The sequence below is a fragment of the Mesoplodon densirostris genome, chromosome 4 (assembly GCF_025265405.1).
Source record: "Mesoplodon densirostris isolate mMesDen1 chromosome 4, mMesDen1 primary haplotype, whole genome shotgun sequence".
Classification (NCBI taxonomy): domain Eukaryota; kingdom Metazoa; phylum Chordata; class Mammalia; order Artiodactyla; family Ziphiidae; genus Mesoplodon; species Mesoplodon densirostris.
Genome location: NC_082664.1, coordinates 113,736,088 through 113,747,325, shown reverse-complemented (window position 1 = coordinate 113,747,325; position 11,238 = coordinate 113,736,088). Strand labels below are relative to the sequence as shown.

The 11,238-nt window shown below is 53.9% G+C and overlaps 4 non-coding genes across 4 annotated transcripts; all 4 read left to right on the top strand.

The window, feature by feature from the left end:
* Positions 1-896: 896 nt before the first annotated feature.
* Positions 897-989, top strand: LOC132489469 (small nucleolar RNA SNORD116). The gene has a single exon (XR_009531879.1). It is a non-coding gene; the product is annotated as a small nucleolar RNA SNORD116 (small nucleolar RNA).
* A 2,684-nt stretch (positions 990-3,673) lies between these two features.
* LOC132489498 (small nucleolar RNA SNORD116) lies at positions 3,674-3,766 on the top strand. Its single transcript, XR_009531908.1, has one exon. It is a non-coding gene; the product is annotated as a small nucleolar RNA SNORD116 (small nucleolar RNA).
* Positions 3,767-6,449: 2,683 nt separating this feature from the next.
* On the top strand, positions 6,450-6,542 carry LOC132489468 (small nucleolar RNA SNORD116). Its single transcript, XR_009531878.1, has one exon. It is a non-coding gene; the product is annotated as a small nucleolar RNA SNORD116 (small nucleolar RNA).
* A 2,684-nt stretch (positions 6,543-9,226) lies between these two features.
* Positions 9,227-9,319, top strand: LOC132489467 (small nucleolar RNA SNORD116). The gene has a single exon (XR_009531877.1). It is a non-coding gene; the product is annotated as a small nucleolar RNA SNORD116 (small nucleolar RNA).
* The last annotated feature ends 1,919 nt before the right edge of the window (positions 9,320-11,238 follow it).

The following is an 11,238-nucleotide window of genomic DNA, read 5'->3' as shown; positions in this document are numbered from 1 at the left end:
ATGTTACACCCACGGTCGGAAAGCAGGTCTCGTCAGGTGTTTGTGCGTTGGTCAGAAGGCTTGGCTGTGGAAGAGTGGAAGTCCGTGGCCTATGTCAAAACGCCCTGGGTTTCAAAGTTCACATTCAGTCTGTTGAAGCTTGAAGAGGTCTTTCTCCATTCAGTCGGGGGGTCCAAATCCAGGACGCTGTGTATAAACTCTGGCTTTTATGGTTCGAGGTCTCAGGAGAGGGCCACAGGAACACACAGAGAGCAAGATGCGGATTCAGAGGCACACAAAGACGCCCACAAGCGCGTCCTCATGTGCAGTAACAATCACACCCGCGCACATGCGTGAAAACAAAAATATACCCTCTCACGTACCGGCCAACGTACATGCCTTAATTCCTGCAGTCGTGCTGTCAGACAAACATTGAGTTCTCTGTTAAGGTAGACGTCCTTGGGAGGCAGGGTCCGAGCTCAAGCCCAGGTAAAAATTCTCATGAATCATGATCTCTGAGTACACCGGTCCAATTCTGAAGCCTACCTGATTTATGTCCAGTTCTCAGGTGCAGATGCTGGACAAGGCTGGCCGTCGGCAAAGAGAAGAAGACCTACGCGTTGGCTGATGACTGCAGGTGCTAAGGAAAAGTGGAAAAATGACACGGGGGCATGTTGCTACGCGTGGCTCTGGCTAACTCAGGAAGGTAGGCTTTCACCCACCCTATGATGTGCCATTGGATATGAGGTTTTCCTCAGACGGTCCAAATGGCTGCAAGAGTGGATTGACTGTTGCTCTTTCTGAGTGGCCTGAGGGCTGTGGATTCCCCAACGTTTTGGAGTACTCCGAGGTCATCTCTCCTCTTCAGACCCCCACGGCATGCCCGGTTGTGTTCTGCAGCGTCCCAGCCTGTGCTTGGATCGATGGTGACACCCTTGTATGCATTCCTTGGAAAATCTGAACAAAATGAGTGAGAACACTCTACCGTCTCCTCATCGAATCTGAGGTCCAGCACGTTTCATCTCTCGGGGGTAGGGGAGAGTGAGGAGTGAGGGCCAGCGTCCCCTTCTGACCTGCATGCAAACACACACCAGGGTTCCAGAATTCGAGGTGCTCCTATCTGGGGGTCCACTGTGTCTGCCCATAAGCTGGGTCATCTACGCATATTAGGTCCCTGCTGAAAGACCGTTGAGGGCATGCGAGGGGGAAGTCTCTCCTGCTGGTCTTCAGAGTCGGAGTGCGTGCTGGTGTAGGCCCAGTAAGCTTGCAGCTTGGAAAGGTGTGCTTTGGCCAGGATCACGTTTGTCCATGCAGCTTCGGGGGCTATTTCTGTAAGCCATAATGAGGAAGCATCCCTGGTTGGAGTCTGGAGCCTCAGGCCAGGCCTGTGTCCCTCCCTGTCATTTGTTTTGGCGCGCTGAAGTTCTTTAGTGCCCGGTGGGGATGGAGCAGTGGGTGGGTGTGGGCTGCGGTTGGTCTTCAACGGAAGGGAGCTGATGGATTAGGGCTAGGTATTGCCCATGTCGGCTACTCCACTGCAGATCCCGACAGAGTTTTGGCACTAAGTGGGTCATCGTGGAGTGGGGTTAGGACCGAGTGCTGCATTGAAGCCTGCGTGGTGGCTGCTGGCCTGCAGAAGATGGCAAGGCATCATGAGGACATGTCCGGTGTGATGTCGTGGGATGGGCTGTCATGATTGGGTTGCAGGAGCTGGCCACGTCTTCCCAAGAATGCGTCCTGTTCGTGATGTGCTGGCATCAGCTGCCCACGAAGGGGATGGCATTGGCAGTACATGAGGATGTGTTTACGTACTTAACCTGCGTAGAGCTGTGATCCCGTTGCCGGAGGAATGTCGCGCAAAGGGTGTCTTGCGGGACGCCGAGAAGTTAGACATGTTGAAGCGTCTCTGCCGCTCACCTTGGGGGTATTTGGGTTATGCGAACATGCCCTTTGACCACTTTGTTTCCTTGTTTGGGAATGTGCAAAGCGAAAGTGTTTCTCCGAGAGGGCATGATGTGGCCAGCCATTGTGGCACGCAGGAGTTTTGGATAGCTAGTGGTTTATCTGGAGCAGTCCATTGGCGGAGCAGAGATGCGTTCAGTGTTCCGATGCCAGGTGCGCTGCCGTGGACAGCCACTGTGCCCTTTGAAGCTTGCAGGTCCCCTCGCGAAGCAGAGTTCTTCCATTGGAAATCGGTCTGTGGTCCTCAGGGAGAGTGCCTTTGATCTCTGGGAGGTTCTCGGTAGTGTCACTCTGTCAGTGAAGAAGTGCCAGGATGCATGGCGTATGGTCAGTGTCATCAAAGCAGTCGTGTTTGCGGTCTGCCATCCCTGGTATACAGTGAACCCGTGTTTGAATGATGTCTGTGGCTTCCAGTAGGTTCGACTTACCCGGTGAGCTGGAGGAGGGCACGTAGGACAACACTGTTAAGAATTTGAGTGTTTCCTCCGGGTTCAGGGCCACCAAACCTGGTGGCTGGATGCTGGCAACACGTGCCTGGGAAGCTAGCCTAGTTTCCACAGTGGGGTTTGAACGTGAGTCTTGGTTACTGAAGCCCACCAATTCCTGTGGTGGGCATTCCCATGGGTCCTCGCAAAGTGATTTGTCATAGTTGGCAACATTTGGCAGTTGGGCCGAATTTCGTTAGCCCCTTGAGAGGTGCCGGGCTGCATCTTGCCTGTAGCCAGTCGCAGGTCGGCCCGCCCATAGGAGGTTTCCTTGCTCCTAAAAATGATGGGAGTGCCCCCAAGTGCACATTACATATTCTACTAGGTTGCAGGATTTCTGGGTCCATCTATATGTTACACCCACGGTCGGAAAGCAGGTCTCGTCAGGTGTTTGTGCGTTGGCCAGAAGGCTTGGCTGTGGAAGAGTGGAAGTCCTTGGCCTATTTCAAAGCCCCCTGGGTTTCAAAGTTCACATTCAGTCTGTTGAAGCTTGAAGAGGTCTTTTTCCATTCAGTGGGGGGGTCCAAATCCAGGACGCTGTGTATAAACTCTGGCTTTTATGGTTCGAGGTCTCAGGAGAGGGCCACAGGGACACACAGAGACCAAGATGCGGATTCAGAGGCACACAAAGAAGCCCGCAAGCGCATCGTCGTGTGCAGTAACAGTCACACACGCGCACATGCGTGAAAACAAAAATATTCCCTCTCACGTACCGGCCAACGTACATGCCTTACTTCCTGCAGTCGTGCTGTCAGACAAACATTGAGTTCTCTGTAAAGGTAGACGTCCTTGGGAGGCAGGGTCTGAGCTCAAGCCCAGGTAAAAATTCTCATGAATCATGATCTCTGAGTACACCGGTCCAATTCTGAAGCCTGCCTGATTTATGTCCAGTTCTCAGGTGCAGCTGCTGGACAAGGCTGGCCGTCGGCAAAGAGAAGAAGACCTACGCGTTGGCTGATGACTGCAGGTGCTAAGGAAAAGTGGAAAAATGACACGGGGGCATGTTGCTATGCGTGGCTCTGGCTAACTCAGGAAGGTAGGCTTTCACCCACCCTATGATGTGCCATTGGATATGAGGTTTTCCTCAGACGGTCCCAGTGGCTGCAAGAGTGGATTGACTGTTGCTCTTTCTGAGTGGCCTGAGGGCTGTGGATTCCCCAGGGTTTTGGAGTACTCCGAGGTCATCTCTCCTCTTCAGACCCCCACTGCATGCCCGGTTGTGTTCTGCAGCGTCCTAGCCTGTGCTTGGATCAATGATGACACCCTTGTATGCATTCCTTGGAAAATCTGAACAAAATGAGTGAGGACACTCTACCGTCTCCTCATCGAATCTGAGGTCCAGCACGTTTCGTCTCTCGGGGGTAGGGGAGAGTGAGGAGTGAGGGCCAGCGTCCCCTTCTGACCTGCATGCAAACACACACCAGGGTTCCATAATTCGAGGTGCTCCTATCTGGGGGTCCACTGTGTCTGCCCATAAGCTGGGTCATCTACGCATATTAGGTCCCTGCTGAAAGACCATTGAGGGCATGCGAGGGGGAAGGCTCTCCTGCTGGTCTTCAGAGTCGGAGTGTGTGCTGGTGTAGGCCCAGTAAGCTTGCAACTTGGAAAGGTGTGCTTTGGCCAGGATCACGTTTGTGCATGCAGCTTCGGGGGCTATTTCTGGAAGCCAAAATGAGGAAGCATCCCTGGTTGGAGCCTGGAGCCTCAGGCCAGGCAGGTGTCCCTCTCTGTCATTTGTTTTGGCGCGCTGAAGTTCTTTAGTGCCCGGTGGGGATGGAGCAGTGTGTGGGTGTGGGCTGGGGTTGGTCTTCAACGGAAGGGAGCTGATGGATTAGGGCTAGGTATTGCCCATGTCGGCTACTCCACTGCAGCTCCCGACAGAGTTTTGGCACTAAGTGGGTCATCGTGGACTGGGGTTAGGACCGAGTGCTGCATTGAAGCCTGCGTGGTGGCTGCTGGCCTGCAGAAGATGGCAAGGCATCATGAGGACATGTCCTGTGTGATGTCGTGGGATGGGCTGTCATGATTGGGTTGCAGGAGCTGGCCACGTCTTCCCAAGAATGCGTCCTGTTCGTGATGTGCTGGCATCAGCTGCCCACGAAGGTGATGGCTTTGGCAGTATATGAGGATGCGGTTACGTACTTAACCTGCGTAGAGTTGTGATCCCGTTGCCGGAGGAATGTCGCCCAAAGGGTGTCTTGCAGGACACCGAGAAGTTGGACATGTTGAAGCGTCTGTGCCGCTCACCTTGGGGGTATTTGGGTTATGCGAACATGCCCTTTGGCCACTTTGTTTCCTTGTTTGGGAATATGCAAAGCGAAAGTGTTTCTCCGAGAGGGCATGATGCGGCCAGCCCTTGTGGCACGCAGGAGTTTTGGATAGCTAGTGGTTTATCTGGAGCAGTCCGTTGGCGGAGCAGAGATGCGTTCAGTGTTCCGATGCCAGGTGCACTGCCGTGGACAGCCACTGTGCCCTTTGAAGCTTGCAGGTCCCCTCGCGAAGCAGAGTTCTTCCATTGGAAATCGGTCTGTGGTCCTCGGGGAGAGTGCCTTTGATCTCTGGGAGGTTCTCGGTAGTGTCACTCTGTCAGTGAAGAAGTGCCAGGATGCATGGGGTATGGTCAGTGTCATCAAAGCAGTCGTGTTTGCGGTCTGCCATCCCTGGTATACAGTGACCCCGAGTTTAAATGATGTCTGTGGCTTCCAGTAGGTTCGTCTTACCCGGTGGGCAGGAGGAGGGCACGTAGGACAACACTGTCAAGAATTTGAGTGTTTCCTCCGGGTTCAGGGCCGCCAAACCTGGTGGCTGGATGCTGGCAACACGTGCCTGGGAAGCTAGCCTAGTTTCCGCAGTGGGGTTTGAACGTGGGTCTTGGTTACTGAAGCCCACCACTTCCTGTGGTGGGCATTCCCATGGGTCCTCGCAAAGTGATTTGGCATAGTTGGCAACAATTGGCAGTTGGGCCGAATTTCGTTAGCCCCTTGAGAGGTGCCGGGCTGCATCTTGCCTGTAGCCAGTCGCAGGTCGGCCCGCCCATAGGAGGTTTCCTTGCTCCTAAAAATGATGGGAGTGCCCCCAAGTGCACATTACATATTCTACTAGGTTGCAGGATTTCTGGGTCCATCTATATGTTACACCCACGGTTGGAAAGCAGGTCTCGTCAGGTGTTTGTGCGTTGGTCAGAAGGCTTGGCTGTGGAATAGTTGAAGTCCTTGGCCCATTTGAAACCCCCCTGGGTTTCAAAGTTCACATTCAGTCTGTTGAAGCTTGAAGACGTCTTTCTCCATTCAGTGGGGGGTCCAAATCCAGGACGCTGTGTATAAACTCTGGCTTTTATGGTTCGAGGTCTCAGGAGAGGGCCACAGGGACACACAGAGAGCAAGATGCGGATTCAGAGGCATAAAAAGTAGCCCACAAGCACGTCGTCGTGTGCAGTAACAGTCACACACGCGCACATGCGTGAAAACAAAAATATACCCTCTCACGTACTGGCCAATGTACACGCCTTACTTACTGCAGTCGTGCTGTCAGACAAACATTGAGTTCTCTGTAAAGGTAGACGTCCTTGGGAGGCAGGGTCCGAGCTCAAGCCCAGGTAAAAATTCTCATGAATCATGATCTCTGAGTACACCGGTCCAATTCTGAAGCCTACCTGATTTATGTCCAGTTCTCAGGTGCAGATGCTGGACAAGGCTGGCCGTCGGCAAAGAGAAGAAGACCTACGCGTTGGCTGATGACTGCAGGTGCTAAGGAAAAGTGGAAAAATGACACGGGGGCATGTTGCTACGCGTGGCTCTGGCTAACTCAGGAAGGTAGGCTTTCACCCACCCTATGATGTGCCATTGGATATGAGGTTTTCCTCAGACGGTCCAAATGGCTGCAAGAGTGGATTGACTGTTGCTCTTTCTGAGTGGCCTGAGGGCTGTGGATTCCCCAGCGTTTTGGAGTACTCCGAGGTCATCTCTCCTCTTCAGACCCCCACGGCATGCCCGGTTGTGTTCTGCAGCGTCCCAGCCTGTGCTTGGATCGATGGTGACACCCTTGTATGCATTCCTTGGAAAATCTGAACAAAATGAGTGAGAACACTCTACCGTCTCCTCATCGAATCTGAGGTCCAGCACGTTTCATCTCTCGGGGGTAGGGGAGAGTGAGGAGTGAGGGCCAGCGTCCCCTTCTGACCTGCATGCAAACACACACCAGGGTTCCAGAATTCGAGGTGCTCCTATCTGGGGGTCCACTGTGTCTGCCCATAAGCTGGGTCATCTACGCATATTAGGTCCCTGCTGAAAGACCGTTGAGGGCATGCGAGGGGGAAGTCTCTCCTGCTGGTCTTCAGAGTCGGAGTGCGTGCTGGTGTAGTCCCAGTAAGCTTGCAGCTTGGAAAGGTGTGCTTTGGCCAGGATCACGTTTGTCCATGCAGCTTCGGGGGCTATTTCTGGAAGCCATAATGAGGAAGCATCCCTGGTTGGAGTCTGGAGCCTCAGGCCAGGCCTGTGTCCCTCCCTGTCATTTGTTTTGGCGCGCTGAAGTTCTTTAGTGCCCGGTGGGGATGGAGCAGTGGGTGGGTGTGGGCTGCGGTTGGTCTTCAACGGAAGGGAGCTGATGGATTAGGGCTAGGTATTGCCCATGTCGGCTACTCCACTGCAGATCCCGACAGAGTTTTGGCACTAAGTGGGTCATCGTGGAGTGGGGTTAGGACCGAGTGCTGCATTGAAGCCTGCGTGGTGGCTGCTGGCCTGCAGAAGATGGCAAGGCATCATGAGGACATGTCCGGTGTGATGTCGTGGGATGGGCTGTCATGATTGGGTTGCAGGAGCTGGCCACGTCTTCCCAAGAATGCGTCCTGTTCGTGATGTGCTGGCATCAGCTGCCCACGAAGGGGATGGCTTTGGCAGTACATGAGGATGCGGTTACGTACTTAACCTGCGTAGAGTTGTGATCCCGTTGCCGGAGGAATGTCGCCCAAAGGGTGTCTTGCGGGACGCCGAGAAGTTGGACATGTTGAAGCGTCTGTGCCGCTCAACTTGGGGGTATTTGGGTTATGCGAACATGCCCTTTGGCCACTTTGTTTCCTTGTTTTGGAATGTGCAAAGCGAAAGTGTTTCTCCGAGAGGGCATGATGCGGCCAGCCCTTGTGGCATGGAGGAGTTTTGGATAGCTAGTGGTTTATCTGGAGCAGTGCGTTGGCGGAGCAGAGATGCGTTTAGTGTTCCGATGCCAGGTGCGCTGCCGTGGACAGCCACTGTGCCCTTTGAAGCTTGCAGGTCCCCTCGCGAAGCAGAGTTCTTCCATTGGAAATCGGTCTGTGGTCCTCGGGGAGAGTGCCTTTGATCTCTGGGAGGTTCTCGGTAGTGTCACTCTGTCAGTGAAGAAGTGCCAGGATGCATGGCGTATGGTCAGTGTCATCAAAGCAGTCGTGTTTGCAGTCTGCCATACCTGGTATACAGTGACCCCGTGTTTGAATGATGTCTATGGCTTCCAGTAGGTTCGACTTACCCGGTGGGCAGGAGGAGGGCACGTAGGACAACACTGTCAAGAATTTGAGTGTTTCCTCCGGGTTCAGGGCCGCCAAACCTGGTGTCTGGATGCTGGCAACACGTGCCTGGGAAGCTAGCCTAGTTTCCGCAGTGGGGTTTGAACGTGGGTCTTGGTTACTGAAGCCCACCACTTCCTGTGGTGGGCATTCCCCTGGGTCCTCGCAAAGTGATTTGTCATAGTTGGCAACAATTGGCAGTTGGGCCGAATTTCGTTAGCCCCTTGAGAGGTGCCGGCCTGCATCTTCCCTGTAGCCAGTCGCAGGTCGGCCCGCCCATAGGAGGTTTCCTTGCTCCTAAAAATGATGGGAGTGGCCCCAAGTGCACATTACATATTCTACTAGGTTGCAGGATTTCTGGGTCCATCTTTATGTTACACCCACGGTCGGAAAGCAGGTCTCGTCAGGTGTTTGTGCGTTGGTCAGAAGGCTTGGCTGTGGAAGAGTGGAAGTCCGTGGCCTATGTCAAAACGCCCTGGGTTTCAAAGTTCACATTCAGTCTGTTGAAGCTTGAAGAGGTCTTTCTCCATTCAGTCGGGGGGTCCAAATCCAGGACGCTGTGTATAAACTCTGGCTTTTATGGTTCGAGGTCTCAGGAGAGGGCCACAGGAACACACAGAGAGCAAGATGCGGATTCAGAGGCACACAAAGACGCCCACAAGCGCGTCCTCATGTGCAGTAACAATCACACCCGCGCACATGCGTGAAAACAAAAATATACCCTCTCACGTACCGGCCAACGTACATGCCTTAATTCCTGCAGTCGTGCTGTCAGACAAACATTGAGTTCTCTATAAATGTAGACGTCTTTGGGAGGCAGATTCCGAGCTGAAGCCCAGGTAAAAATTCTCATGAATCATGATCTCTGAGTACCCCGGTCCAATTCTGAAGCCTGCCTGATTTATCTCCAGTTCTCAGGTGCAGCTGCTGGACAAGGCTGGCCGTCGGCAAAGACAAGAAGACCTACGCGTTGGCTGATGACTGCAGGTGCTAAGGAAAAGTGGAAAAATGACACAGGGGCCTGTTTCTATGCGTGGCTCTGGCTAACTCAGGAAGGTAGGCTTTCACCCACCCTAAGATGTGCCATTGGATATGAGGTTTTCCTCAGACCGTCCCAGTGGCTGCAAGAGTGGACCGACTGTTGCTCTTTCTGAGTGACCTGAGGGCTGTGGATTCCCCAGGGTTTTGGAGTACTCCGAGGTCATCTCTCCTCTTCAGACCCCCACGGCATGCCCGGTTGTGTTCTGCAGCGTCCCAGCCTGTGCTTGGATCGATGGTGACACCCTTGTATGCATTCCTTGGAAAATCTGAACAAAATGAGTGAGAACACTCTACCGTCTCCTCATCGAATCTGAGGTCCAGCACGTTTCGTCTCTCGGGGGTAGGGGAGAGTGAGGAGTGAGGGCCAGCATCCCCTTCTGACCTGCATGCAAACACACACCAGGGTTCCAGAATTCGAGGTGCTCCTATCTGGGGGTCCACTGTGTCTGCCCATAAGCTGGGTCATCTACGCATATTAGGTCCCTGCTGAAAGACCGTTGAGGGCATGCGAGGGGGAAGGCTCTCCTGCTGGTCTTCAGAGTCGGAGTGCGTGCTGGTGTAGGCCCAGTAAGCTTGCAGCTTGGAAAGGTCTGCTTTGGCCAGGATCACGTTTGTGCATGCAGCTTCGGGGGCTATTTCTGGAAGCCAAAATGAGGAAGCATCCCTGGTTGGAGTCTGGAGCCTCAGGCCAGGCCAGTGTCCCTCCCTGTCATTTGTTTTGGCGCGCTGAAGTTCTTTAGTGCCCGGTGGGGATGGAGCAGTGGGTGGGTGTGGGCTGCAGTTGGTCTTCAACGGAAGGGAGCTGATGGATTAGGGCTAGGTATTGCCCATGTCGGCTACTCCACTGCGGATCCCGACAGAGTTTTGGCACTAAGTGGGTCATCGTGGAGTGGGGTTAGGACCGAGTGCTGCATTGAAGCCTGCGTGGTGGCTGCTGGCCTGCAGAAGATGGCAAGGCATCATGAGGACATGTCCTGTGTGAGGTCGTGGGATGGGCTGTCATGATTGGGTTGCAGGAGCTGGCCACGTCTTCCCAAGAATGCGTCCTGTTCGTGATGTGCTGGCATCAGCTGCCCACGAAGGGGATGGCATTGGCAGTACATGAGGATGTGTTTACGTACTTAACCTGCGTAGAGCTGTGATCCCGTTGCCGGAGGAATGTCGCGCAAAGGGTGTCTTGCGGGACGCCGAGAAGTTAGACATGTTGAAGCGTCTCTGCCGCTCACCTTGGGGGTATTTGGGTTATGCGAACATGCCCTTTGACCACTTTGTTTCCTTGTTTGGGAATGTGCAAAGCGAAAGTGTTTCACCGAGAGGGCATGATGCGGCCAGCCATTGTGGCACGCAGGAGTTTTGGATAGCTAGTGGTTTATCTGGAGCAGTCCGTTGGCGGAGCAGAGATGCGTTCAGTGTTCCGATGCCAGGTGCGCTGCCGTGGACAGCCACTGTGCCCTTTGAAGCTTGCAGGTCCCCTCGCGAAGCAGAGTTCTTCCATTGGAAATCGGTCTGTGGTCCTCGGGGAGAGTGCCTTTGATCTCTGGGAGGTTCTCGGTAGTGTCACTCTGTCAGTGAAGAAGTGCCAGGATGCATGGGGTATGGTCAGTGTCATCAAAGCAGTCGTGTTTGCGGTCTGCCATCCCTGGTATACAGTGACCCCGAGTTTAAATGATGTCTGTGGCTTCCAGTAGGTTCGTCTTACCCGGTGGGCAGGAGGAGGGCACGTAGGACAACACTGTCAAGAATTTGAGTGTTTACTCCGGGTTCAGGGCCGCCAAACCTGGTGGCTGGATGCTGGCAACACGTGCCTGGGAAGCTAGCCTAGTTTCCGCAGTGGGGTTTGAACGTGGGTCTTGGTTACTGAAGCCCACCACTTCCTGTGGTGGGCATTCCCATGGGTCCTCGCAAAGTGATTTGGCATAGTTGGCAACAATTGGCAGTTGGGCCGAATTTCGTTAGCCCCTTGAGAGGTGCCGGGCTGCATCTTGCCTGTAGCCAGTCGCAGGTCGGCCCGCCCATAGGAGGTTTCCTTGCTCCTAAAAATGATGGGAGTGCCCCCAAGTGCACATTACATATTCTACTAGGTTGCAGGATTTCTGGGTCCATCTATATGTTACACCCACGGTTGGAAAGCAGGTCTCGTCAGGTGTTTGTGCGTTGGTCAGAAGGCTTGGCTGTGGAATAGTTGAAGTCCTTGGCCCATTTGAAACCCCCCTGGGTTTCAAAGTTCACATTCAGTCT